Below are 27,910 nucleotides of genomic sequence, written 5' to 3'. Positions count from 1 at the left end.
AAATATGATTATAACATCCTCCTATGCAAGAACACAAGATTTTGTTTATTCCTGTTTTGTTAAAACTTTTGCCTAATTCCATCTTCTATGAGCTACTAAATCATTTTTTCTACCTTTACTGGTAAGAACACAAAGAAACTATCTATTTTATAACAATGAATCCATATTTCAAATTTGAAAACCACCTTTGTTTTCTTTTTACGACTGCATGAACTACTTTCAGATCTTTTATCTATGCCAGTCAACTTCCACTGTTCACCTTCTTACAAAAATGCATGAACTTCACTCAAGTAATCTAATACTTATTACATCTATAAATGCCTGTCTTTGTGTAGGGGTCACTACACAAAGTATATGATAATTACATAATAAAGCTCACCTAAATCCAATTTCCTTCATACTTCCTGAAAAATGTAGGTTATGAAAAGAACTCACTGCTACGTCTCTACTGCCCTCTATTGGTGTCTCAGTCCATTTTGTGTTGCTATAACACTATAGGCTGGATCATTTATAAAGGAAAGAAATTTATCTCACAGGCTGGGAAATCCACTATCAAGGTGCCGGCCTCTGGTGAGGGCTTTCTTGTTGCTTCATCCCATGATGGAAGGCAGGATAAGCAAGGATGAGGGAAAGAGACAGAGAGGGCAAAGCTCACTTTCATAACAAAGCACTCTCATGGTAATGAACTCAATCCCTTGAAAATGATATGAATCCATTCATAATCATAATCATGCCTAAAGGTCCTACCTTTTAATATAGTCACAGTGGCAACTACAGTCCAACGTCAATTTTGGAGGGAATATTTAAAATCATGAAAATAGTTCTTGGAAGACACTGATAAATAAAATAAATTATAAAAAAAACCACAACCAGAGGCAGTGACATAAGCCTGTCTGTAATCCTAGCACTTTGAGAGATCAAGATAGAAGATCACTTGCAGCCAGGAGTTTGAGACCAGCCTGGGAAATAGCAATATCTTGTCTCTAAAAAAAAAAAAATAGAAAAATTAGCTGGGTATAGTGGCACATGTCTGTAGTCCCATCTACTAAGGAGCCTAAGACAGGATTGGTTGAGCCGAGAAGCTTGAGGTTGAAGTGAGCTATGATGATGCCAGGGCACTCTATCCTGGGTGACACACAAAACCCTGTCTCAAAAATCAAAATCAAAAGCCCAGAAAACAATACCTAAGTGCTATCACCTTAACGACATGGAAAGCTGTATCAATAATCAAATACACTGCAAAAAGAAGTTATTGCTCTGTTCTTTGGTTCCTATGATGCTTCTCCTTCAAGTACAGTCATATGTGTATAATGACATGTTAGTCAAGAAAAGACAATGGCCCCTTAAAATTATAATGAAACCAAAACAAATCCTTTCCACATTTAGATAAACAAATGCCTGTAGTATTTGGTATAGTAATATATTCCACAGGTTTGTAGCCTAAGATAGGAACAGGCTCTACAACATAGCCTAGGTGTGTATTAGGCTACACCATTTAGGTTTGTGAAGTATCCTCTATAACATTCACACGACAATGAAATTGCCTAACACATTTCTCAGGACATATTCCTGTCATTAAGTGACACATGACTGTAGATGAACATGTAGTTATATTGTTATACTAAAAGGAATACAACATACAGAGTTGAGAGAATTTGGCATCAGACTACATGTGTTAGAATCTCATTCTGCCATTTTACTAGCAGTGCCTCCATTACTTCATCTCTAAAATGCTATTAACAATAATATCAACCACATATGATCAGCCCTTAGCAAAGTGTTTGACACATAGTAAGAACTCAGGGTTACAGCACTGTTATTAATGTTATTATTGCTATTACTACTACTGACACGATAGCAAAATGGCTAGGACCATAGCCCAAAAGGAGAGTACAGAGTTAGAATCATGGCTCAGTTATTACTTTGCAACAGGAGGGAAATCATTTAATTTCTCTGTGCCTAAGAATCTTCATCTGGAGAACAGGAATGACAACAACAGCTACCACTTCACAGACTTACTGTGAAACTCCAGTGAGCTAAGGCACGTAAGGACAACCTTTAGAAGAGTGCCCAGCAAAGAGGCACTCACAGGCGATACTAGTGTGGTTCAGTTACCTTCACATGAACACTAACAGAACTCTGCTTCAGAAGCCTGACAGAATCATGCCTGTGGGTAAAACAGTCCAAAATCAGTAACGCTCCTTAACCTGCACAAGGGATTCAAGTTAGACTTGAATTATAATCAATGCTTCCCACTGAGTTAAAGTATGGTTCTATTGCACAATCATCATATATGTTCCACTTCTACAAACAGGTATGTAAGGCAAAAAACAACAGCCTCATGAGTTATGTAAGCAAGGTTTTGTTTCTGGAGATCCAAGAACAGCTATAAATCTCCCCTCCCCCCTTCACCCCCGCAAAGAGTTACTCAATGTAAATGACTCATTTAAACACTGTAGCTGTCAATGCTCTAATCATACCTCCTTCTGCAATGCCTTTGGTGATGCTGGCCAATTTCCAGCTTCCAGCATGTCCACTTCTTTACTGAAGAACATTCTCTCACTTCTGGAACCCATTTGCCCTACCTGTGCAGTAAATAGGCTGTAAGAACCTGAAAATACTCCTATTCTCTAATTCCACCAAAGAGCAGTCCTCGACCAATGAATGAACGGATCCAAATGTAAATACAACAGCTTCCTTGCTCCTCTGATGGGCTAATTTTGAGCATCCCAGAGTTTTCCAATAGTACTCCAGGTCTCCACAATGGTAACTTGCTTGATAACAGTTCTAGTTTGGCTGCTATCTTTTCCAAAGCTCACCTGCCCACTCCACTATCTGGAGGTATCAGATGGCCTGCTTCTGAAGAAATCCAAAGAGAAACTGTAAACTATAAACACAGGCAAACGTATAAAAACTGCATTGTGATTATTCTACTTATTTTAACCTACTTGAAATATTTTAATAAACAGAAAGAATGATTTTAGGTATTAGTATAAGGAAGAATTAACATAAGGAAGTATAAGTGTTAGTATAAGAAAGTACTGAATATCAACTATGGGCACCATATGACCAAGGGAACCAGCTGTTCAACAAAGCTTTGATGACCATTCCAGAAAAAGGGTTCCAAAATGGCTCTGAAAGGTATACTAGGGGCTGGAGTCAGTACATAGCTTCCCAAGGGGAGTACTTCAAAGGTGACCATAGAGATATTCAGAAATGAGGTATGTAGCACTTTTTCTAGGATGAGTGTGTGAACTTAATTGTCAAGCATTCTGTGTGTGTGTGTCTCTTTCTGTACATCATTCCTCATACCCTGCAATAATCTAACCCTTCTTCTACCCTCAGCCCCAGTAAACCACTGATCTGGTCACTACAGAATCACTTGTACTTTTTGTGAATAAAATCATACAGTTATTCATTTTCAGAGCTTAAGGCTGAAAGAGTTAAGTTATAAATAGGTTAAGGTAGTTTAATCTATATTGATTTCAATGTTCAGTTTTCCAATAAGTGAGTGATAAGGTCATAATTTTATATACCTGTCTAATTTTTCTATTTTTTTATAGATATGGGGGTCTTGCTCTTGCCCAGACTGGTCTCAGAATCGTGGACTCAAGTGATCCTTCTACCTTAGCCTTCAAAAATGGAAGGATTACATGCAGGTGTGAACCACTATGCCTGGCCAGGAAAAATTAAAGCTTTATTTTTGGGACAGGGAGACAGAGTCTCCCTCAGCTAGAGTGCCATAGCATCATAGACACCTACCTTGGCCTCCCAGAGTACTAGCATTACAGGCTTGAGCCACTGCACCCAGCCTGAAACTAAAGTTTTTGACAGTTTAATAACAAAATTAATTGTTTAGCTCATAATGGCAATATTCTAAGAATAATCCACCATTCTTTTTATTCAAAACAAGAAAAAGAATCCATAAAGCTAACTTTGTTGAATATTATTCTCAGTATAGAACCTGCTTTAAAAATACCAGATAAATATGAAAATTAAAAAGACAGGGCAGCACCTGTGGCTCAGTGAGTAGGGCACCAGCCCCATATACCGAGGGTGGCTGGTTCAAACCTAGCCCCAGCCAAACTGCAACAACAACAAAAAAATAGCTGGGCATTGTGGCGGGTGCCTGTAGTCCCACCCTCCCTACTCGGGAGGCTGAGGCAAGAGAATCGCCTAAGCCCAAGAGCTGGAGGTTGCTGTGAGCTGTGACGCCATGGCACTCTACCCAGGGTGACAAAGTGAGACTTTGTCTCTTAAAAAAAAAAAAAAATTGACTTTTTGTGATATGAAGGAAGCCCACCTTTCTCAATAGAAATCAGGTGATTTTAAAAGCCAGAAACATTTACTCACTGAAGCAGCCACTGCAATAAGTAGACATTGAGCAAAAGCATTAAACAGCATGTTCTTAGTACAATGAATGAATGACAAGAGAAGCAGAACACACCATCACAGAAGCCTTTACTTCTACACTGAATTAGTTCTTAGAGGTAAAGTATTACTAGTCCAGACCATATATTGAAAGGCTAACAGAAAATATTAAACCATGGCATGCTTTCTGGTTTGGTTAGAAATAATTATTCCAACAAAGACACCAATGCATGGTCACAGGGATCATAAACAAACTGCCTGACAAAGAATTCAAAATAATTATGTTAAAGAAGCTCAGTGAGCTATAAGAGAATATGGAGAGACAATTAACAAAAAGCAAACACAATACACAAACAAAATGAGAAGTTCAACAAAAAGACAGAAAGCACAAAATAGAACCAAACAAGTTCCGGAGCTAAAGAACGCAACAAGTAAACTGACAAATTCCACAGACAGCTTGAACAGAAGACTTAATCAAGCACAAGAAAGAACTAGTAAGCTCAAAAACGGGTTACTTGAAATTATCCAGTCAGATGAAAAAAATTATAAAGAATAAAAAAGAGTAAAGAAAGTCTACAGGAATTACGCTAAAATCAAGCAAACCAATATATGCATTGAAGATGTCACAGAAGGAACAAAGAAAGAGAAAAAGGTGGAAAGTTTATCTAAAGATATACAGCTGTCTCCTCTTACTTGTTGCAGGGGATATTTTTTAAAACCACCAGTAGATATCTGCAACCACAATATTACCAAACTCTATATATAAATAATGTTTTATTTATACACACACAAACACTTAAGATAGGTTAATTCATAAATTAGGCACAGTAAGAGATTAACAATAACTGATAAAATACAATGATTATAACAATACACTGCAATAAAATTTACATGAATGTTGTCTCTCGCTAAATATCTTATTTAGTATACTCACCCTTCTTCTTCCTACCATAACATGAAATGATAAAATACCTACATGATGATAAGTGAGGTGAATATTGTTAGTAGCATTAGGTTACTACTGACCTTCTGACATCAGAAGTGAGTGAAGGATGATCCTTTTTTGGATGATCGTGGATTATTATTATTTTATTATTATAATTATTATTATTATTATTTTGAGACAGAGTCTCACTGTGTCACCCTCGGTAGAGTGCTGTGGCATCACAGATGACAGCAACCTCAAACTCTTGGACTTAAGCAATTCTCTTGCCTCAGCCTCCTAGTAGCTGGGACTATAGGTGCCCACCACAATGCCCGGCTATATTTTTTGTTATTGTTGTCATTGTTGTTTAGCAGGCTCTGGCTGAGTTCGAACCCACCATCCCTGCTGCATGTGGTCAGTGCCCCAACCACTGAGATACGGGCACTGAGCTTGATCATGGATTATTAAGCAATGACAATGCTGATGGCTGGATGTCAAAAGCAGATGATGTCAATGACTGACAAAGTGGGCAGCATATACAGTGTAGACATGCTGGACAAAGGGATGATGTACATCCCAGATAGGACAGTGTAAGATTTCATCACATTACTCAAAAACAATGGATGACTTAAAATCTACAAATTGTTTATGCCCCCAAATTTTCCATTCAATATTTTTGGACTGCAATTGACAGTAGGTAACTGAAACTGCAGAAGGTAAAACTATGGATATAGGGGAACTATGCTAATCACAGAAAATAAAATGCTTTCTGGTTTGGTTAGAAATAATTCCAACAAAGACACCAATGCATGGTCACAGGGTCACCAGTGCATGGTTACAGAAAATTTCCCAAAGTTTTCTATGGAAAAGAAGAAAGATACAAATATCCAGGTACAAGAAGGAAATGAGTCTCCAATTAGGTTCAATCCAAATACAACTATACCAAGCCCTATTACAATTAAACTGTCAAAACTCAGTAACAAGGAGAATCCTGAAAGCATCAAGAGAAAAGAAACGCCTATCATAACCAGTATAGCTCCAATATAACTATCAGCAGATTTCTCAGCAGAAATCTTACAGGTCAGAAGAATGGGATAACATATGCTCTGATACACTATGAACAATAATAAGCCAACAAATTGCACAATCTAGAAAAAAAATGGACTAATGCCTAGAAATATACAACCTACCAAAATGGATCATAAATAAGTAGAAAATCTGAACAGATCAATAATGAGTAAGAAATTGAATCAGTAATAAAAGTCTCTCATCAAAGAAAAGCCCAAGACCTGGATGCTTCACTGCTGAATTCTGCCAAACATTTAGAAAAGAACTAGGATCAATCTTTCTCAAACTCTTCCAAAAAACTTAAGGAGAGAGAATAGTTCCAAACTTATTTTATGAAGTCAGCATTACCATGACCCAAAGCAAGACAAGGACACCACAGGAAAAAAAAAATTGTAAGCCAATATGATGCGAAAATTTTCAACAAAATACTAGAAAACTGAATTCAACAGCACATTAAAAGGCTCATTCACCATAATCAAGTGAGATTTGATTATAAGAATTCTAGTTTGGGGTGGCTCTGTGTCTCAAAGGAGTAAGGCGCCAGCCCCATATGCTGGAGATGGTGGGTTCAAACCCAGCCCCAGCCAAAAAAAAAAAAAAAAAGAATTCTAGTTTTATTCGCTGGTATGCAAGTAAGGTTAAACATACGCAAATCAATAAATGGAATCTATCACATTAACAGAATGAAGGACAAAAACCATAGAATTATATCCATAGAGGCAGAAAATGCAATTAACATAATTCAATACCCTTTAATAATAAAAACTATCAATAAATCACACATAGAACAATGTATTTCAATATAATAAAGGCTATATACAACAAGCCCAATTATCACATTCCGTGCTAAAAAAGTTAAAAGATTTTTTTTTTTTGAGACAGCATCTTACTTTGTTGGTCTTGCTGGAGTGCCTGGGTGTCTTAGCTCACGGCAACCTCAAAGTTTTGGACTCAAATGATCCTCTTGCATCAGCCTCCCAAGTATCTGGGACTACAGGTGCCCAATACAACATCTAGCTATTTTTTAGAGACAAAGTCTCACTCTTGCTCATGCTGGTCTTGAACTCCTGAGCTCAGGCAATCCACCTGCTTCAGCCTCCCAAAGTGCTAGGATTACAGGTGTGAGCCACCATGCACTGCCAGAAAAGTTCAAAGCTTTAAAATCTCTAAGATCAGGAACAATAAAAGTATGCCCATTCTTATTGTTTCTACTTACATAATAGTGGAAGTTCTTGACAGAACAATTAGGCCAGAGGAAGAAATAAAAGGCATCCACATTGGAAAAGAAGAAGTACAATCATTTGTTTGCTGGTAACACAATCTCACATATAGAAAATACTAAAGACTCCACCAAAAAACTGTTAGGACTGATAAATGAATCCAGTAAAGCTACACAAGATCAACACATAAAAAATAAGTAGCATGTCTTTACATTATCGATGAACTATCTGGAAAAAAATATCTATCCTACTCACAATAGCATAAGAAAAAAAATACTTAGGAATATATTTAACCAAAGAGGTAAAATACCTATATCCTGAAACTATAAAACAAGAAATATAGGTGCATCTTACAAGGGTTCATGTGAAACTCAGTAAATGTAGAATATAAATGTCTTAACACAATAACTAAGAAAATGCCAGGAAGGCAATGTTAACCAGTGTGATGAAAATATGTCAAATGGTCTATAAAACCAGTATATGGTGCCCCATGATCGCATTAATGTACACAGCTATGATTTAATAAAAAAAAAGAAATATAAATAAACAAAAAGATATCCGCGTAGATGAATTGGAAGAATACTGTTAAATTGTCATACTACCTAAAGTGAAAATACAGATTCGATATATCTCTTATGAAAATTTCAAGTTCATTTTCACAGAAATCACAGAAATATAAAAAACAATCCTAAAATTCATATGAAACCACAAAAGACCCCAAATAGTCAAAGTAATCTTGAGCAAAAAGAACAAGCTTGGCTAGAATCATCACACTACTTGATTTTGAAGATCTGTTACAAGACTACTGTAACACAGCATGGCACTCTATAAAAACAGACATAGTAACCAGTGGAACATAATAGAGAGGCAATAAATAACCCCATGCATTTATGGTCATTTGATTTTCAACAAAGATGGCTACAATACACAGTGGGAGAAGGAGAATCTTCAATAAATGATGGAAAAGTGGGAAACTGGTTAGCCACATGCAGAAGAATAAAATTAATAAATGGTGCTGGAAAAACGGGATAGGTACATGTAAAAGACTGAAACTCACTAACTTACAAAAATTAACTTACACTGGATAAAGATTTAAATCTATACATGAACAATAAAAACCCTAGAGAAAAACAGGGTGGGAACAACCTTTAAGGATATTGGCCTTGGGAAAGAATTCGTAAAGAACACCCCATTGGCAACTATAGCAACAACAACAAAAATAAGTAACCTGATCAAGTTAAAAAGCTTCTGCACAGCTTAGGACACAATCAACAAAGCAAATAGACAGCCTTCACAATGGGAGAAGATATTCACATGTTATCAGTCAGACAAAGGGCTAGTGACCAGAATAGACAAAGAACTCAAGCAAATTAACAAAAAAGGAGCAAACAACCCCATCAATCGATGGGCAAGCGGCATGAACAGAACCTTTTCCCATGAAGACAGATGAATAGCCAACAAACATATGAAAAAATGCTTATCATCCCTAATTATCAGAAAAATGCAAAACCACTTTGAGATATCACCTAACCCCAGTGAGACAGCTCACGTCACAAAGTTCCAAAGCTGCAGATGCTGCATGTGGGCAGAGAGAGTGGTACACTCATGTACTGTGGTGGGATTACAAACTAGTACAGCCTTTTTGGAAGGAAGTATGGAGAATCCTCAAAGAACTCAAAGCAGACCTCCAATTTAGTAAGTAAATCCCCATACTAGGCATTTACCCAGAAGAAAAAGAAAATCATTTTACCATGAGGACATCTGCACTCCAATGTTTACAGCAGCTCAATTTACAATTGCAAAGATGTAAAAACAACCCATCAACCCATGAATAGGTTAATAAACTGTCATACATGTATACCATGGAGTACTATTCAGCCATAAAATGGTGGAGACTTTCTATCTTTCATATTTACCTCGATGGAACTGAAGAACATTCTCCTGAGTAAAATATCTCAAGAATGGAAAAGCAAGCATCCCATGTATCAGTACTAATCTAAAAATAATAGACCAACAACTACAGGCCCATGCAAGAGAAAAACACAATGAAATTCAAGAAGGGGGTAGGTAGGAGGAGGCTCAATTAGTTCCTACCTGTCCAATATAGGGGGGGTATGTAGCATACTTCCTGGGTGAAGGATTCAACTACAACTCAGACTTTGGACTTCATCTTACAAACACAAATAGTGTAACCTAATCATATATACCCTTATATTAACCCATAATAGAAAACAATGAAGACTTTTATCTCTCACCATACAAAAAAATCAACTAAACATAGATTAAAGACTTAAATCCAAAACCTGAAACTGTAAAACTACTAGAGGAAAACAAAAGAGAAATGCTCTGGGCAAAGATTTCTTGGATACTACTCCAAAAAGTACAGGCAATAAGAGCAAAAAAAGTTATCACAACTCAATTCACAATCACCAAAACGTGGAATCAACTTAAGTGCCCATTTATACATGAATGGACTAATAAACTGTGGTATATGTATACCACAGAATACTATTTAGCCACAGAAAGATTGGAAACCTTACATCTTTTGTATTAACCTGGATGGAGTTGGGAAACACTCCACTAAGTATCACAAGAACGGAAAAGTATCCAGTGTATTCAACACTACTATGAAACTAGTACATGAACAAATACGTGCCCAGACAAGAGAAAAACACAAACTCAAGTGTGGAAAAGGGGTGAAAAGAAAGGAGGACTGGTGTGCTCTCACCTAAGAGGCACAATGTAGGGGTATATGACGAATCTTCTGGGTAAGAAGCATTTGTTGGACTCTACCTAACAAAAGCAAACAATGTAACCTAATCATCTGTACCCTCACATTAATCTGAAATCTAAAAAAAAGTTTAAAAATATGTAAAATTTCAGCATGTCATTAAAGTTTTATAAATGAATAAATTAAAATTACAATAATTCATAGATCCAATCTCCATCAGTTATCAATAGAACCAAAAAATATTACTCACTGAAAAAAAAGCAAAAAACAGGGGGAAGGTTTGGAGGGACTAAAAAGCTTCTACACAGCAAAGAAAACAATTACCCACAGATTGGGAGAAAACATCTCCAAACTATACATTTGATAAAGCACTAATATTAAATAATATATAAGGAACTGGAACAACTGAGTAGCAAGAAAATAAAGACCCCAATTAGAAAAGGAGCAGAAGACCTAAATAGATATGACATTGCTCAAAAGACATACAAATAGCCAAGAAGTACATGATAAAATGCTCACCATCACTAATCATCAGGGAAATACAGATTAAAACCATAATGGTATCAGCACACATCTGTTAGAATGACTAAAATAAAAAAGATAAAAGGTAAGTATCAGTGAGGTTATAACAAAAAGGAAACCTTTATACACTCTTGGTGAGAATGCAAATTAATACGGCCATTACAGAGAACAGTATGGAGGTTTCTGAGAAAAACTAAAAATAGAACTATATCTATGATCTAGCAATCCTAGTTCTGGGCAACAGTGAAAAACAGTATGTCAAAGAAGCATCTGCACAGCCATGTTCATAGCAGCATTATTCAAAATAGCTAAGATTTGGAAGCAATCTTCCAAATGTCCATCATGAGATGAACAGACGTACAGTAGACCCTCCATAGTTGATCACCTCCCTATACTGATGACCTCCGCAAGTTGACCTAATTCTCATAGATCAGACATGCAGCACTTGTGTGTGTCAGTAAAGCAGGCCCAGCTCCTCATGTTGACCAAACTTACAAAGTTCTACTGTATGCACCCACAATGGAATACTATTCACTCTTAATAAGGAAGGAAATTCTGTCAGTTGTGACAAAGTGGATTAACCTGGAGAAAACTACGCCAAACAAAATACATAAGGCTCACAGAGATGAATACTGCACGATCTCCCTTGTAAGTGGAATCTAGAACAGCAGAATTCATAGACATCAGTGTAGAACAGTGGTTACCAGAGGCTGGAGGAGGGAGGTGGATGGGGAAAGGGAAAAGGTTGATTAAAGGGTACAAAATTCCATTTAGACAGAAGAAATAAACATTTGGGATTTACTGCACAAAATGGTGACTATAACAAATAATAAAGCACTGCATTTTTTCAAACTAATTTTTAAAAAACTTAATGGGCATGCAAAAAAGCAAAAAATTGCAACTCATGATGAGAAAAATCAATTAAAACAGACACAGATAGATTTATCAAAAAAGTACATAAAAATAGCTATCATAAGTATGCTCTGTATATTCAAAATATATGTGCAGAAGAAAATATGATCACGGTATGGAAAGACATGGATAATATTAAAAATGACTCATTCATATCAAACCACTAAAAATGAAAAATACAATTATCTGAGATGACAAATACACTGGATAGTATTAACAGCATATTAGATACTGGGGGGAGAGGGGTAATAAACTTGAAGATGTAGCAATAGAAATCACCTAAAATGAGAAGTGAGAGGGAGAAAAATGAACACAGCCTAAATGAGGCATGGCACATCAAATAGGGGAGCTGAGTCACAGTTTCTGTGAACTCAAACAGCCCCTGAGCAGCAGGGGAATATAGCGGGCACATAAACAAATTCTGCTAAAATTTAAATGTCAGCAACATCAATCAGAGGCAGGGCTGGAACTGAGTGAACCACTCCAGCTTCCATTAAGTTCCCGAGGTTGTCAGGCGTCAGCTCCTCCTGCCGGATAGTAGCAGAGAGTGACGGCCTGGACGAGGAGACACAGATCTCCCTGTGATGCAGACAGGCGCAAACCCCTGGAGCATCTGCTCATTGGAGGGAACTGGGTCACAGCCCTTTGGGGTTACCAGTGACAGGGTGTGACAGAGGTGGGAAAGGAGGCATTAACCTTCCCAGACAAATTGATTTGCTGGGGCGGCGGGGTCCTTCTGACCTCATGGAGAACCAGAGCAAGTCATACTTGAGCTGCCAGCAGACTCCTGACATCTAGTTGCCAGAGACCTTTTGAACTTTCTCGCCTGAGACTGGTGCTGACTGGGACAATTGATTTGGACCTCTTGACCTGGGCCAATCACCTGAGGACTATCCAAAGTGGTACCCTGGGTGTGTGATTGTGGGAAGGTTTGATTTTCCTTTTCCAGTTGTTGCCTGTGGGGGGCAGAGAGACTTAATTGCTGGTTTTCTCCACAGCTGAGGCATCAACCCAGAGTAACTGATTCACTAGGGTAGGACAGAGACCAGCTGAAACAAGACAGAGCCACTTAGCCCTATCACACCAAGCAGATCCTCTAGTGTCTCAGGCCATAGCACTGTATGGGTTCTTTGCAAAGCTCTAGGGAAAAAGGTACTAACACCAGTCTCAGCTCTTGGGCAAAGGGCTGGTTAATCACTACTCCAGGAGCCCCGAACCCAACTTTACTTTAACTACTCATCTAGCCAAATGGTGTAAAATAATCATGGGGTGGAATCAGCATTAAAAACTCCAGTAACATGAATAACCAGAGTAGATCAACTCCCCCAAGGAATGACATGGTGGACACAAGAGAAGATCCCATTCATAAACAAATGGCTGGGATGTCAGAAATTGAATTCAGAATTTGGATTGCAAATAAGATTACTAGAATGGAGGTAAAGTTGGAATTAGAAATTCAAGAAGCATTTCAAAAGTTGTCTCAAGAATTCAATGAATTCAAAGACAAAATCACCAAAGAATTTGACACATTGAGACAAGAATTTGCAGCCCTCAAAGATCTGAGAAATACAGTAGAATTCCTCAGTAACAGAATGGAGCAGGCAGAAGAAAGGATTTCTGACATTGAAGACAAATATTTTGAATGCTCCCCAATGCTCAAAGAGGAAGAGAAGTAGAGAGCAAAAATGCATCATTCTCTCAGAGAGCTCTGGGATAATTTGAAGAAAACTAATATTAGCCTTATAGGAATTCCTGAAGGTGAAGAGGTGACTTTGAAAGGCACAGATGCTCTACTTCATGAGATAATGAAGGAGAACTTCCCAGACATGCCAAGAAATTCTGAAAGTCAGATAGCAGACAGTTTCAGAACATCAGCATGACTCAACATGAATTAAACATCTCCTAGACACATTATAATTAACTTAACCAAAGTTAAAATGAAGGAGAAAATTCTGCAAGCAGCCAGACGTAAGAAAACCAGAACCTACAAGGGGAAGAATATTAGAATGACTGCAGATCTCTCCGCTGAAACCTTTCAAGCTAGAAGAGGGTGGTCATTGACTTTCATTTAATTTCCTAAAACAAAGTAACTTTCAACCCAGGATCCTGTATCCAGTGAAACTGAGTTTCATTTATGATGGAGAAATTAAATACTTTAATAACATTCATATGTTGAAGAAATTTGCCAAAAAAAAAGAAATTTGCCATAACTAAATCAGCTCTCCAGGATATTCTCAGACCTTTCCTCCATAACGACCAGCACAATCCCCACCACCAAAGTAAACTCACTCAGAAACATTTGATCAAATTCCAGCTTCCACAGTGACAAAAGGATTAAAAATGTCCACTGGACTATTGAAAAACTCCATACCCAAAATTCTACCAGGCTAATCAATATTTACAATTAATGTGAAACATTTAAATTGTCCTCTAAAGAGGCATAAGTTGGCTGACTGGATACAAAAACTCAGGCTAGATATCTGCTACATACAAGAATTTCATCTTACCTTGAAAGAAAAATATAGACTCAAGGTGAAGGAATGGTCATCTATATTTCAGACAAATGGAAAGCAGAAAAAAGGAGGTGTTGCAATTTTATTCACAGATACAATAGGCTTTAAACCAACAAAAGTAAGGAAAGATAAGGATGGTCACTGCTTATTTGTTAAGGGTAACACTCAACATGATGAGATTTCAATTATTAACATTTACACACCCAACCAGAATGTGCCTAAATTTATAACACAGACTCTAACAGACATGAGAACCTTGATTTCTTCCAGCACCATAATAGTCGGAGATTTTAACACTCCTTTGGCAATGTTGGATAGATTCTCCAGTAAGAAGCTAAGCAAATAAATTTTAGACTTAAACTTAATCATTCAAAAATTGGATTTAACAGACATCTGCAGAACATTTCATCCTAACAAAATTGAATCCACATTCTTCTCATCAGCCCCTGGAACCTCCTCCAAAATTGATCACATCTTAGGTCACAAGTCTAACCTCAGCAAATTTAAAAGAATAGAAATTATTCCTTGCATCTTCTCGGACCATCATGGAATAAAAGTTGAACTCAGTAACAACAGGAACCTGCATACTCATACAAAAACATGGAAACTAAATAACCTTATGCTGAAGAATAGCTGATTAAGAAGGAAATTACCAAATTTTGGGAAAATAGTAGGAGATTAAGAAGGAAATTACCAAATTTTTGGAAGAAAACCATAATGAAGACATCAATTATCAGAACCTTTGGGATATCACAAAGGCAATCTTAGGAGGGAAATTTCTAGCACTGTAAGCCTTCCTCAAGAGAACAGAAAGAGAGGAAGTTAACAACTTAATGGGACATCTCAAGCAACTGGAAAAGGAAGAACATTCCAATCCCAAACCCAGCAGAAGAAAAGAAATAATCAAAATTAGAGCAGAATTAAATGAAATTGAAAACAAAAGGATTATACAACAGATCAATAAATCAACAAATTGGTTTTTTGAAAAGGTCAATAAAATAGATAAACCTCAAATAGCCAAGACATTACTCAGAAATAAAAACAAAGTAGGAGGAATCACACTACCAGACCTCAGACTATACTATAAATCAACAGTGATCAAAACAGCATGGTACTGGCACAAAAACAGAGAGGTAGATGTATGGAACAGAATAGAGAACCAAAAGATGAACCCAGCTTCTTAGCACTATTTGATCTTTGACAAGCCAATTAAAAACATTCTGTGGGGAAAAGATTCCCTATTTAACTAATAGTGCTGGGTGAACTGGCTGGTGACCTGTAGAAGACTGAAACTGGACCCACACCTTTCAACATTAACTAAGATAGACTCTCACTGGATTAAAGATTTAAACTTAAGACATGAAACTATAAAAAGACTAGAAGAGCATGCAGGGAAAACCTTTGAAGAAACCAGTCTGGGCGAGTATTTAGGAGGACCCCCCCAGGCAATTGAAGCAGCTTCAAAAATACACTACTGGGACCTGATCAAACTGAAAAGCTTCCGCACAGCCAAGAACACAGTAAGTAAAGCAAGCAAACAGCCCTCAGATTGGGGTTATAACCTAAGAATATGGGGAAGGGGCGGGGGAAGGGGGTGAGGGAGGGGAAGAAGGGGAGAGGATGGGCGGAGGGAGGGTGATTGATGGGATTACATCTGAGGTGCATCTTACAAGAGTACATGTGAAACTTAGTAAATATAGAATATAAATGTCTTAACACAGTAACTAAGAAAATGCCAGGAAGGCTATGTTAACCAGTGTCATGAAAATGTGTCAAACTGTCTATAAAACCAGTGTATGGTGCCCCATGATCGTATTAATGTACACAGCTATGATTTAATAAAAAATAAATAAATAAATAAAAATACCAAAAGAAAGTACAGGGAAAACACTTGAAGAAATCGACCTGGGAGAATATTTTATGAGGAGGACCCCCCCCGGCAATTGAAGCAACACCAAAAATACATTACTGGGATCTGATCAAACCAAAAAGCTTCTGCACAACCAAGAAAGAACACAGTAAGTAAAGCAAGCAGACAGCCCTCAGAATGGGAGAAGATATTTGCAGGTTATATCTCCGACAAAGGTTTAATAACCAGAATCCACACAGAACTCAAACATACTAGCAAGAAAAGAATAAGTGATCCCATCTCAGGGTGGGCTAGGACTTGATGAGAAACTTCTCTGAAGAAGACAGGTGCATGGCCTACAGACAGATGAAGAAATGCTCATCATCTTTAATCATTAGAGAAATGCAAATCAAAACTACTTTGAGATATCACCTAACTCCAGTAAGATTAGCCCACATCCCAAAATCCCAAAACAGAGATGTTAGCATGGATGTGGAGAAGAGGGAACACTTCTACACTGCTGGTCGGAATGCAAACCAATACGTTCCTTATGTTTGGAGAACACTTAGGGATCTAAAAATAGACCTGCCATCCAATCCTACAATTCCTCTACTTGGTATATATCCAGAAGACCAAAAATCATAACATAACAAAGACATATGTACCAGAATGTTTACTGCAGCCCAATTCATAATTGCTAAGTCATGGAAGCCCTAGTACCCATCAACCCATGAATGGATTAATAAATTGTGGAATATGTACACCATGGAATTTTATGCAGCCTTAAAGAGAGATGGAGACTTTACCTCTTTCGTGTTTACACGGATAGAGCTGGAACATTTTCTTCTTAGTAGACGATCTCAAGAATGGAAGAAAAAGTATCCAATGTACTCAGCCCTACTATGAAACCAATTTATAGTTTTCTCATGAAAGCTATAACCCAATTATAGCCCAAGAATATGGGGAAAGGGGAGAGGTAAGGGAGGGGGAAGGATGGGTGGAGAGAAGGTAATTGGTGGGACCACACCTACGGTGCATCTTAGAAGGGTACATTTGAAATTTACTAAGTGTAGAATATAAATGTCTTAACACAATAACTAAGAAAATGCCGTGAAGGCTATGTTAACCAGTTTGATGAAAATATTTCAAATTATATATAAAACCAGCACATTGTACCCCATGATTGCATTAATGTACACAGCTATGATTTAATAAAAGAAAAAAAAAGAAGCTACTTGAAGATGTGTTCAACCAAAACAAGTATGAAAACCAGTGAAGAAGAAAGTAAGAAATCCAGGATAAAGGAACACCATGCAGCAAAGAGTTGAACAAATTTCCAGAATGATAATGAAGTGAGACTCAAGGTGACATATCCACAAAGCAGAGAAAATGTTGAGTATCAGACTGGAGCAGCTAGAAGTTTGTAGGAGTTATTCAAGGAAATGAAACTGACAGAATGTTTGCTATGTCTGAAATCTTACCAAGAGAGTCAGACAATGGTGAATAATTATTTTATCAATGGTGGGTAAAACCAGGTCACTGGTTTTCAACCTTCCTAATGCCACAGCCCTTTAATACAATTCCTTTGGGTCTCGACCCACAGGTTGAGAACCACTGAACTAGGTGAACAAAAATCAAAACAATTATTAAATACAGGTTAAACAAAGTTGTGAAATTAAAATAATTTAATAAATACTTGCCCTGGTTATCAATATTATTCAAAATTATGTAAATGCTGAATATAATCTAATCAAACTTTGATTTGTATATACATATATATATATTTGTACTAAGAGAGTGGAAAAATATAAAAGTTCAGTGTGTAATGGGGATGGGGAGTGGGCAAGAAGAGTATTAAATATTTATCCACATTGAGATAAATATGTGTTTATAGCACAAACATGTCATTTAGAAATACCAAGGAGGGCGGCGCCTGTGGCTCAGTGAGTAGGGCGCCGGCCCCATATGCCGAGGGTGGTGGGTTCAAACCCAGCCCCGGCCAAATGACAACAAAAAATAGCCGGGCGTTGTGGCAGGCGCCTGTAGTCCCAGCTGCTTGGGAGGCTGAGGCAAGAGAATCGCATAAGCCCAAGAGTTAGAGGTTGCTGTGAGCCGTGTGACGCCACGGCACTCTACCCGAGGGCAGTATAGTGAGACTCTGTCTCTACAAAAAAAAAAAAAAAAAAAAAGAAATACCAAGGAAAGAGAGGCGGCGCCTGTGGCTCAGTGAGTAGGGCGCCGGCCCCATATACCGAGGGTGGTGGGTTCAAACCCAGCCCCGGCCAAACTGCAACAAAAAAAAAAAATAGCCGGGCATTGTGGCGGGCGCTTGTAGTCCCAGCTGCTCAGGAGGCTGAGGCAAGAGAATCACGTAAGCCCAAGAGCTGGAGGTTGCTGTGAGCCGTGTGACACCACGGCACTCTACCGAGGACAGTAAAGTGAGACTCTGTCTCTACAAAAAAAAAAGGAAATACCAAGGAAAGAACAAAAGAATCCACTAAGATTCAAAAAGTGGCTGTCCTTGGGAGAGAAAGGGAAATAAAATACCAAAAGGCTATGATTAACAACTGTTATAGAAAGGATAAAATTTTGAAATAATTCATTTTTACCTTGGGAAGTTCAGACAGCTTCTCATCACTTGTCCAAGAATGACTGCTTGCATACGAAGCACAGTCTGAGATGTCCACAGCACCCTCTCCATCTTCACATTCATTACAGGCACTAGCATCTTCCCTGTCACTGTCGAACTCCCAGTCAATAAACTGTAATTCATCTAAAAAGTATAAATTTTTAACATATTTAATTTTACATCTCAATATTTTATTTTTAAATCTATTTTGAATTCTCAGTGGTTAATATACCTATGTCACTGAATAATTTCTACAAATATATTAAGATACTAAGACAGTGAAAAGCCTATTTCTACATTTACCTCTAGTCACCCTTTTCTCCCATTTCTTACCCCTACTCCAATTCTAAATTAACTACTCTCATTAGTTTTGTATCTTTGTAGAGTTTTACCAGCATGTTTAAGCAAATAAAATATATATTGTTATTTTTCTCTCCTTTCATAAACACCTAGATTTTTTTACTTAATAAGTTTTACCATATCAGTAAGAAAGGAGTATCCCTCATTATCTTCTACAACACAGTATTCCATTACTTAATTGAACATAGTTTAACTAAACTTCTATTAGAAAATTATTTTTTCATATATTTTCACCCAGTAATTTTTCTGTACATTTCTTTCATCAGCAAGGAAATGACTAAATTCAGTTTCTAAGTTTATTTCATAAGTGTTGTTATCTAGATGGTACTTATGTAAAATTTTAAGTTTGAAAGTTAACTTACTTTCATTAATACCATGCGCTAACTGATTGAGCGACTGGAGCACTGTTAACTTACTTTCAAATACTTACTTTCAAATAAACCAATTTATTAATATGCTATGATTAGAAGAGTAAAAGTGGTTATTAAAGATAAATTAGTCTCTGAGGTTTGGCATATATAACGTAAACCTTTCCTACAACACAAAATACACAGCACAAGTACTCCATAGGAGCTACTTTAGGTTTCTAATAAGATATTCATCCTATTTTTGGAGGTCTGTTAACAACAATCTCATTTCCAGTGAAGTAATACTAAAAATAAAAAACATGTTCTAATACCTGAAAAGAATTTAAAATTAAAAAGAAAAAAAAAGCTAAAGTTAAAATTAGGGGATAAAATCAACAAAAAAAAAATCTTTAATGTGATATCGTTGTTCCAGAAGGCACAATAAAAGTCCACTACAATAATTGTAACAGACTAGAGGTCAGAGCACCACTGAAAGAAGAAGATCCATAATGGCAATCACTTCCCATACTAACACTGTATTCACTCAGGGAAGCCAGGCAGGAAAACGTATGACAGATTCTTCAAATATGTGAAGCATCACAATGGGAAGCCTTGGAGAACCAAAGGAGGAGCACAAGCACCCTCAGAGCTGCTGCCAGCACCCCACATTTGTGCAGTACACTTTCATTCATTCATTCACTCATTCATTCAACAACGTGTCTACTAAGGGCCCATCACATCATTCAAGATACTCACAATTCAAAGCAAACTAATACACGTACAAGAGAGAAAACAGCACCATTCCTACCCTGGAGTAATTCACCAATGAATAATATATTGTAATATGATGAGCACTATATACTTGGTCCACAATAATTTTATTAAGCAGAAAGACAACTATTAATTGACATAAATTTGCATTTTACAGATGAGAGAATTGAGTCTCCAATAAGTTAAGTTCCCAAAGTCACATGAAAGCCAAATGGAAATGAAAAAACTTTTTAAAGAAAAACATTTTCACAATTTTAACTTCAGTGTTCTTCCTCCATGACCCCAATTCTGGGCCTTAAATCCCAGAGACTCTAATCCGATAGGGTCTGCAAGAAGGTCTAGGAATTTTGTTTTTAGAGATCACCAGGTAATTCTGATATGATATGCCAGGTTTGATAACCACCAGAACATATTGAAGCACACAGCACTGAAGTTAGAGAACTCTGGCTCTCAATATCAATTGGCATACTTACTAATTATATGACTCTGGGCAAATGACTTCACTTACTTTTGTTAAATGAGTATACTTCATAGCTTACAGGGTATGGTAGATAGATATCAAAGGAAATAACACATGTAACATGCAGCCAAGTGTCTGAGACAAACAAAACTTGATAAATGGTAATGATTAGTATCTAGCAAAGGTTAAGAAGAAGGAAGAAGTGTAGAGGGGAGCGGGTGGAGAAAGCCGAGGAGGGAGAGATGAACCAGCAGCTGTACACAGGATGATGTATACATTAAAGAATCATGTACTTCTTACTTAATGCTCAACTTCTTAAGAAAAGTCAACAAGATGTTAATTCATTTTAAAGTGATTAGCCCAAAATATCTTTCTACTCTTCAACAAAGTTTTGGAAACTACTGAATATCCCAACAAATCCGGTTTTATTATTTTTTTTTTTTTTAAAGAGACAGGGTCTTTACTGTCGCCCAGGCTGGAGTACAGTGGTATGATCATAGTTTCCTGAAGCCTCGAACACCTAGATTCAAGTGATCCTTCTGCCTCAGCCGACTGAATAGGGTACCATCACATCTGATTAATTTATTTTATATATACAGATTTTTGGAGATGAAGTTTTGCTATGTTGTCCAGGCTGATGTCAAACTCCTGTCCTCACTTGATCCTCTCACCTCAGCCTCCCAAGGGTTAATTTATTTATTTATTTTGAGACAGAGCCTCAAGCTGTCACCCTGGGTAAAGTGCTATAGCATCACACCTCACAGCAACCTCCAACTCCTGGGCTCAAGCAAGTCTCCTGCCTCTGCCTCCCAAGTAGCTGGGACCATAGGCGCCTGCCACAATGCCCAGCTATTTTTTTTTTTTTTTTTTTTTTTTGGTTGCAGCCATCATTGTTGTTTGGCGGGCCCAGGCTGGATTTGAACCCGCCAGCTCTGGTGTATGTGGCTGGTGTCTTAGCCACTTGAGCCACAGGCGCCTAGCCACTTCTTTTGAGACAGGGTCTCACTCTGTGGCCTTGGGTAGAGTGCCATGGCATCATAGCTCACAGCAACCTCAAATTCTTGGGCTCAAGTGATCCTCTGTCTCAACCTCCAGAGTAGTTGGGACTACAGATGTCTACCACCACGCCTGGCAAGTTTTTTAGTAGAGATGGGATCTCACTCTTGCTCAGGCTGGTCTTGAACTCCTGAGCTTAAGAGAGCCAACCCACCTCAGCCCCCCAGAGTGCTAGGATTAAAGGTGTGAGACACCACGTTAATTTATTTTAATACCAGCTTTACTAGGATACAATTCACAAGTCATATAATTCACCCATAAATAGCATAGTTTTAATTTTGAAATTACATTCAAAATATATGAAGATAAACCAAGATTTATCAATAAATTTTACAATAAATTTATTTTACACAATAAATTTAATTTACACAATAAATTTCATTTCATATGGCTGAATTAATAATACTACATACAAGTGCTATTAGCTTATGTATGACCTTAAAACAGTGGTTCTCAACCTTCCTAATGCCACGATGTATTTTCATTGTTACAAAGGGGTTACAGCCCACAGGTTGAGAACTGCTGTCTTAAAATATCACTTCACCTGGTAAAATGTCAGTGGTAGTTACAAAAATGACCTGCAAAGTGGCCAAAAGAATCTAACCACTTTCCAGGAGATAGTCTGTGCAAACCTAACTTTGGCTATGTAACTAAGATGAACTGTCAGAGTTAAAAGTCATAAGCTTATTTTAAAAGCACAAAAACGTAAATACTCCAAATGAACTATATGTTTAAAATTGGTAAAAGGACATGATTTCCACAATTTTCGGTCTGTGGTTATCAACTGGGGGTGATTTTGTCCTTCAGCGAACTCCTGACATCTAGAGACATTTTTGGCTATTACCACCAGGGTTGTGGGTATTGCTGTGATCTAGTGGGTAAAGGCTAGGGATGCTGCAAAACACACTGCAATGCCCAAGAAGGTGCTTGGCCCTGAAACAAGAAATTATCTGGACCAAATGTCAATGATGCCAAAGTTGAGAAACTATTTTGAACTAAGACATGATATAATAGAAAATGCCGGGGTGGCGCCTGTGGCTCAAAGGAGTAGGGCGCCAGCCCCATATGCCGGAGGTGGTGGGTTCAAACCCAGCCCCAGCCAGAAACTACTGCAACAACAACAAAAAAAATAGCCAGGCACTGTGGTGAGCACCTGTAGTCCCAGCTACGGAGGCAAGAGAATCGCTTAAGCCCAAGAGTTTGAGGTTGCTGTGAGCTGTGATGCCATGGCACTCCACCAAGGGCGACAAAGTGACTTTGTCTCAAAAAAAAAAAAAAAAAGAAAGAAAGAAAATGCCATGAGAACAGAAATGAGTAAGTTGTATTTTTAGCACACATTGTTTTATCATGGTATTTACCCAAAGGTAACAGGATAGCAAGGACGTAGTATGGATGCAGCCTGATGTAAGGACTGAAAAGACTGGCTCTGGAGCCAAAGAGACTTAAAATGAAATTCCAAGCAATTCTAGCAAGTCCAAAATTATTATGAGTAACACCTACCTCTTAGAATGTGATAAATACGAATTAAGAAAATGTTTCTGAAGGGTTTAACATAGAGGCTGAGACTCAGTAAATCATAATTATTATTAGAAAAGAATGTAAGTTTCTTCTATATTAAATCAAATATTTAACAGAAACTGTATTTCTTACAAAATTACCAATTTACCTTCACTGGCCCCATCTTCAGGACATAAAATATTCCTGTTATAAAACCTGCCTATTCTGGAGCCATGTTCATTATCTCTCTGTGGTTCAGAAAGTGTCTTATCCTCATCTGACAAATCATTTCCACTGGAACTCCATGCTGTATCTGTAAGTCCACTGGTGCTCTTAGATGTGGTAGTTTCTGCAAAGAAAAAGAAAACACATAAATAGATCAACTAATATGGTTATTTCTCAGAATAAGATTTTATTCATGCTACTCTGTCAAAGTCATACACACACACACAAAGCTGTGATCAAAATGAAAACAATGTCTTACATCAAATTTTCCTGCCTAAAGTTCCACGTACAGTCTCACTACAAGTCTTTGAATTAAAGCCAAGTTACATTAAGAAAAAGAAGTAGAGGGTGGTGCCTGTGGCTCAAGGAGTAGGGTGCCAGTCCCATATGCCGGAGGTGGCATGTTCAAACCTAGCCCTGGCCAAAAACCAAAAAAAAAAAGAAAAGAAAAAGAAGTAGAACTGGTTAAGTTACATAAGAAAAGGAAAATGACTGGAGCACAAAAGAAAACTGGAAAAATAAGATGTAATGCTAATTATTGAACTATAACTTCCTAGAATATTTGATGAACTGAAAGAAAAGCATGCATGCATGTAAAATAGTACAAACCCCAAACCCCAAACTTACAAATAATAGCAATGTTTCTGTGTGCTTCTTTTACCATGCTAAACTCCCTGGTAGCAGGATAATAGAACATTTAACAGCAAACTTTATATTTAAACATTTTACTTTGAGATAACAGTAGATTCACATATAGAAATAATAGAGCCCTTGTATCCTTCCCCACCTAAGTTCCTCTGATTGTAACATCTAGCAAAACTGTAGTACAACATCACAAGCAGTATATTGACATTGATCTAGTCAAGATACAAAACAATTCTATTACCACAGGATGCACTGTATTACCTTTTCACTCCCATCCTTCCCTATCTTTTCCCCCCACCAATCCCCGATACCAGGTACCCACCAGTTTTGAATTTCTGTAATTTTGTCATTTCAAGAATGTTATGTATGGCAGAGCAAAATGGTGGCCGAGTAACAGCTTCTTTGCAACCAGGAGCAGCAAGACTGGGGCTAGAAGACTCCAGGGATATCCAGTTTGAGGGTTCTGCCCAGAAACATCCCTTTGGGGACACAGGAAGCCAGTGAGAGACTTCTGAACCCCAGGAGGAGGACAAAAGCAGTGGAGAACTGGCAAGTGGTTGCGAATGGGCTACAGCAGCTGTAACCACACCAGCAAGACTGTAGACAGGGAAAGCCTTCCCAGTGGGTTGTTTTGTTTTGACTTGGGCACTTGGTTAAAATACCTTAGGAGAACTTGGGTGAGAGTGCGGGTGACTTTAAGCATTGTCCAGTGTCAGGTACTGAGCCCCTGGGCCAGAACGTAACATTGTTTGCCTATGGGCCACCCACATAGCCACTGTGGGAGAACTGCCCCTGCAGGCTCTGCCCTCAGGGATGCAGAGAAAAGCCTTGGGTGAGTGATTTATTGACTGTCAGCAATGCCAAAGGCCTCTGGTGAAAAGCAAAACTTCCAGTGTTTAGCAGTGGAAGAGCTGCCCTGCGGCCTTAGCTGTCAGAGGCACAGAGTGTGGCCGGTTTTGGCACTTGGGGTAAGAAAGCAGCCACTTCAGGAGAGATCCCAGTGACAAGTGCTTTCCTGGGAAATCTTTGGCTTAGCCAAGGTTAATGGTTTAAACTGTCTTTTAAGCATGCTGAGGAGAGATTCAGGCTCTCAACCCTGCCAGGTTTGAGGACAAACTGGTCAGCAGAGGCCTCTAATCTCCATTTCATACAGCTGTATCAGCATTGTGATTAGCATCTTATATCCCAGAAGATCACCTTTTGCTCACACAATATTCTGCAAGATATATATACTTCTTTGTTTGGAGATTTGGTTGTTTTTTGTTTTTTTAACTTTTCCCCCCAGACTTTCCTTTTTTACTTTCCATTTTTCATTTTCTAAAACTAAGCAATGAACTTTCACAAAATAAGATGAATGGAACTCTATCATGCTTATCAATTATCTCGATAATTGTCAATGGTTTGAATTCCACACTGAAGAGGCATAGCCTGGTTGGCTGGATAAAAAAACCACAAGCCGGGCGGCACCTGTGGCTCAGGGGGTAGGACGCCGGACCTATATACCGAGGGTGGCGGGTTCAAACCCGGCCCCAGCCAAACTGCAACAAAAATATAGCCGGGCGTTATGGCGGGCGCCTGTAGTCCCAGCTACTTGGGAGGCTGAGGCAAGAGAATCGCCTAAGCCCTGGAGTTGGAGGTTGCTGTGAGCTGTGTGACACCATAGCACTCTACCAAGGGCGATACAGTGAGACTCTGTCTCTACAAAAAAAAAAAAAAAAAAAAAACCACAAGCCATCCACTTGCTATTCTGTAAATAGAATTTTCCCTTGTTGCCTTCTTTAATAATAAGAACTTCATTTTTGCTAGTGTTTCTACCCCTGTTGTTTGGTTTTTCCCTCAGTTTTATACTGTAAGGTTTTCTGTTTGTTAGTTTTGGTTTGATTTATAGCATTTTTGTCTGTTCTCTCTATTTGGTGGAGGTGGGGTACTGTATCTGCTTGGGCTGGCAAATAGCTGCTGACCTTTGGCATTGCTCACAGTCACTTAAGGGAACCACCCAACCCAGCACCCCAGAGGTTGGGGGTTTTTAAGGTGTGGGTCAAAGTACCCTACTGTACACTTTCATTACTTCTGTCTCCTTCTTTCTGTACCTCTCTTCCTTTTGTCAATATTCCCTTTTACTCACCCCCTCACCTTTCTCTTTTCTCTTTTTTTTAAATCTTTTTTCGCTTCTTGCTTTTCAGTCTTCTCATCCTTTTAGTCCTCTACCAAAAGGACTTATCAAAACCTTAGGCCAGAGGCATAGTAACTTAAAGAGCAAGAGAAAATGAAAGGAAAATTAGGGCAAGGCAACAGATAAAAGAAAACACTCATGAGGAAGAATCAGCAGAAAAATCCTGACAACATGAAAAACCAGTCCAGAGCAACCCCCACAAGGGACCTGAGGTAGCTACTACAGAGGATTCCACCTATAAAGAAATGTTAGATCAATGAATCCCCAACAATAAAAAAAAAAAAAAAAATTAAAAAAAAAAAAAAGAAATGTTAGAAATGTCAGAAGAGGAATTTAAAATGCAGATGATGAAAGCAACGAAGGAAATTGCTGAGAAAGTGGAAAATGACCAAAAGGAAATCCAAAAACAGAATCAAATAAGAGATGAACAATATGAAAAATGTAGAAAGGATATGGCAGAGCTGAAGGAATTTAAGCAATTAGGAAACTTAAATATGCAATAGAAAGTATCAACAACAAATTAGAACATGCAGAAGAAAGAACAGAAAGAATATCATAGGTAGAGGACAAAGCTCTTGAGATAACTCAGATAGTTAAAGAGGCAGAAAAAAAGTGAGAGAAAGCAGAACATTCACTGACAGAATTATGGGACTTTATGAAGTGTTCAAACACATGAGTTATAAGTATCCCAGAAGGGGAAGAAGAACGTCCCAGAGGAATGGAAGCCATACTAGAGGATATCACAAATGAAAATTTTCCAAAGATCACCAAAGATTCTGATATACTCCTTTCAAAGGGATAACTATCCCCAGCTCATCTCAAAAACAGTTTCTCCAAGACACATTGTCATGAACCTGTCCAAAGTCAAGACAAAAGAGAAGATTCCCAAAGCTGCCAGGAGTTAAGCACCAAATGACCTACAGAGGAAATCCATTAGGGTGACCGCAGACTTCTCAAATGAAATTTTTCAAGCCAGAAGAAAATGGTCATCTACCTTTAATCCACTTAAATAAAACAATTTTCAGCCCAGAATTCTATATCCTGCAAAGCTAAGCTTCAAAATTGATGGAGAAATCAAATCTTTTACTGATATGCAAACACTGAGGAAGTTTACCACAAGACCAGCTCTACGGGAAATACTTCAACCTGTTCTACACACTGACCATCACAATAGACTACTAGCAAACTAAACACCTAGAAACTAAAGAATAAAACCCAGCTACCACAATGATGCAAAGATAAAACTAAGCAATGGACTTTCACAAAATAAGATGAATGGAACTCTATCATGCTTATCAATTATCTCGATAAATGTTAATGGTTTGAATTCCACACTGAAGAGGCATAGCCTGGCTGACTGGATAACAAAACCACAAGCCATACATTTGCTATCTGCAGGAAAGACACCTAGCCTCGAAGGACAAATTAAAACTCAGGGTTTAGGGATGGAAGACATTTTTTTAGGCAAATGGAAATCAGAAGAAAAGAGGGGTTGCAATCTTATTTTCAGATAAATCCACTTGATATGAGTGGATTTAAAGCAACTAAAGTCAAAAAAGACAAAGATGGATACTTCATATTGATCAAGGGAGCAATATAACAAGAAGACATTTCAATTCTAAATATTTATGCACCC

At 37.9% G+C, this 27,910-nt stretch overlaps 1 protein-coding gene across 1 annotated transcript in view; it reads right to left on the bottom strand.

The window, feature by feature from the left end:
• LOC128563185 (DNA repair-scaffolding protein-like) overlaps positions 1–27,910 on the bottom strand; it is a 398,757-nt gene that overhangs the window by 343,588 nt on the left and 27,259 nt on the right. The window contains 2 exon segments of the mRNA XM_053558362.1: positions 18,721–18,884; positions 23,401–23,580. The gene's annotated coding sequence lies outside the window, so the exon portion shown is untranslated.

The sequence above is a fragment of the Nycticebus coucang genome, chromosome 13, assembly GCF_027406575.1.
Source record: "Nycticebus coucang isolate mNycCou1 chromosome 13, mNycCou1.pri, whole genome shotgun sequence".
NCBI lineage: Eukaryota > Metazoa > Chordata > Mammalia > Primates > Lorisidae > Nycticebus > Nycticebus coucang.
This window is presented reverse-complemented; position numbering and strand designations above follow the sequence as displayed.